Source organism: Pelodiscus sinensis, chromosome 31, assembly GCF_052426305.1.
Source record: "Pelodiscus sinensis isolate ZL-2025 chromosome 31, ASM5242630v1, whole genome shotgun sequence".
In the NCBI taxonomy this organism is placed as follows: Eukaryota; Metazoa; Chordata; order Testudines; family Trionychidae; genus Pelodiscus; species Pelodiscus sinensis.
The window spans coordinates 11442452-11445578 of NC_143082.1; positions in this window are offsets into that span (position 1 = coordinate 11442452).

Consider the following 3127-nt stretch of genomic DNA (forward strand, 5'->3'; position numbering starts at 1 on the left):
CTCCGGGATTAATTATTACAACGGTATTTCCATTGCCAGGTTCCAGAGCAGCAATAAACTAACACATCTCCAAGCTCTCAACACTCATTAACTATGCTCCCCTCCCCCCACCAAGAGGCGGTGATAACCATCCCCACTGTTGGGGTAAACTGAGGCAGGGGACTGTGTGTGACTTGTCCAAGGTCATGCGGTGAATCAGCAACAGAGCTGGGGAGAGAACCCAGGAATCCGGTAGTTCAGCTGTTAACTATTTCCCTGCGGTTTCAGTTGCCGGATGCCAGCAGCCTGGAGAACCAGGAAGGAAACGGGAGCGATATGGAGCCACTGGGTCCAGCAGCTGAGAGGAGGCGCAAAAAAGTCACCAACAAAACAAAACAGAAGAGCATTAGCCAGGATCAGTGGCAAAGCGCCCCCCCTCCCCCTTCCCGACTTCCCTTCCAGCATCCAACCCTCCAAGGCATGTTGTCGTAGAATGGTGACTCCACATTTAGTCCGGGGCAGCTAAGCTCAAAATCCAGCCCTGACGGGGGTCCACACAGTGGCTGACTCCAGTTTTCTTGAATTTGGCCCTCTTTCTAGTTTGCTTTATAATCGGTTGGGAAAGGTCTAAATGCAAAGCTGCACTGTGCCCAGAAATCCACCTCGCTCATTGCGGCCACCAAAACTAGAGATGGAGCCAAACTAAAATCCCAGATCCAAAATGACCCACGCGCTGCAGAGTCCAGGTCTGGATCAGAATCACACAGGCCTAGCTGAAAATCGGCAGCTGCAACATTGCAGACAGGGAAACTAAGGCACAGAGTGCCCCCTGCTGGGAGAGGTCAGGTCTCGAGTAGCTGGGAGTGTCCCCCAGCCAGCAATCCTGCCCTGCCCCCCCCACACCCACACACACAGCGCCCCCTGTTGGGAGAGGCTATAGTGGGAGTAGCTGGGCCTTTCAGCTGGCTATAGCATCAGACCTTCCAGAGCTGGGTGTTACTGAGTCTGTCAGCCTCAGTCTGAGCCTCCCAGATACCCCCTCCCCGACATTCCCCCATGCCCAGGCCCCTGAGCACCCAGAATAGCACACACTTAGGTTATCAGTACCTAGCCTCCATGGGGCTTCCCATCGCCTAGCAACAGACCTGTCACCAGCTCTGCCTGGGATTTGATTGATCCAAATTATGCTGTAAACCAAGTTGCCATGGCAGCCAGTGAAGGGGGGGTGAAAGTTCGCAGGCTAAACAACAACCCAACAACGTTCCAGGATGTGATGGGTGGGAGGGACGTGGGGTCTAGTGATCAAAGCAGGCAATCCGGAGCCCAGATCCCCGGGTTCTATTCCCTGCTGCACTGTTCAGCCTTAGCCAAGTCACTTACCACTCGCTGTGCACCTCAGTTTCCCCAACTGTGACGTGGGGATCACACAACTCACTCCACCGCACATGGGCTTTGGGTTCAAGCAGCCGGTGACACAGAAGCTGCCCCTATAGGTCCAAAAGCCACCCCTGTACTGCATGACCCAGCACGAAGCGTGTCGCACCGTCCCTCTCTGCCTCCAGGCTGCAGCCTCAGGCTCAGAAAATTGTGGCCGTGCGTATGTGTAAATGTGTGTGCACGCATGCATGACTCTGCGTGCGTACACGCATAGGCGTGACTGTGTGTGCACGCGTGACTGGCATGTTTCCAAGTCTGGATTAGCGGCCTGCCCCAGACTTCCCCAGCGCCGGGCCCCACCCCCTGGGCCGGCAGCTGGGAGCAGCAGTGCAGGGCTCCGTTCCCATGGGAAAGGTGGCTCTAAGGAGTGGCCCCAAGTTGCAGTGCTGGGCAGAGCCAATCCATGCCCAGGCTACACCAGGGGCCTTGACAGCTCGGGGGCTGGAGGAGAAACATGCCTGGCAGAGAGAGGACTGTATTGGCCCAGCAGCAGCAGGGCCTGACAGCTGATTTCAAGGCTTCCTGCGCCCTCTGGTGGCATGTCCCAGATGCTGCCAGCCTGCCAGCCCCAGTGGGGTCTGAGGCCAGGCCGGTTGGCCCTACGGGTGCCCCTCTGAGGGTACAAGCTCCAGGAGGATCGGAAGGAGCCCCCCAAACTGGATAGCCAGCAGCGTGCACTGCGCCCCCAGATAGCACTCCCTGGACAGCTACTTCAACAAGAGATGATCCTGGGAGAATTCCACAGGGATCTCAACAACTTCCACCCCGCCATCAACCTGAGCCTGGGCTAGTCCAGAGATCCACTTCCTTGTCACTGCAGTGCAATTAAATGACGGCCACATTTCCACCCCCTCAAACCGGAAACCTACCGACTGTTACACTTACCTACAGCCTCTCGCTTCCATCCTCACCTGAACAATTGTTTACAGCCAGGCCCTAAGATACAACCGGATTTGCTCCAGTCCCACCAACAGAGACAAACACCTACAGGATCTCTGTCAGGCATTCCTAAAACTTAAATACCCACCTGTGGAAGTGAAAAAACAGATTGACAGAGCCAGACGGGTACCCAGGCATCTGCTTCTTCTAGATAGGCCCAAAAAACCAAAATAACAAAACACCACGGCTGTGTCTACACTGGCAAGTTATTCCGGAAAATCAGCCGCTTTTCCGGAAAAACTTGCCAGCTGTCTACAATGCCCGCTTGAATTTCCGGAAAAGCACTGACGATCTAATGTAAAATCATCAGCGCTTTTCCGGAAAAACTATGCTGCTCCCGTTCGGGCAAAAGTCTTTTTCCGGAAAACTGTTCCAGAAAAGGGCCAGTGTAGACAGCACAGTAGTATTTTCCGCAAAAAAGCCCCAATCGCGAAAATGACGATTGGGGCTTTTTTGCGGAAAAGTGCGTCTAGATTGGCCACGGACGCTTTTCCGGAAAAAATGCTTTTCCGGAAAAGCATCCTGCCAATCTAGACGCGCTTTTCCGAAAATGCTTTTAACGGAAAACTTTTCCGTTAAAAGCATTTCCGGAAAATCACGCCAGTGTAGACGTAGCTCACAGAGCCCCCAACTTAAACCCCTCCAGCGCATCCTTAATCTACAGCCTAGCCTGGAAAATGACCCCTCACTCTCACAGGCCTTGGGGGACAGGCCAGTCCTCACCTACAGACAACCCCAACCTGAAACAAATTCTTTCCAGCAACCACGCAGC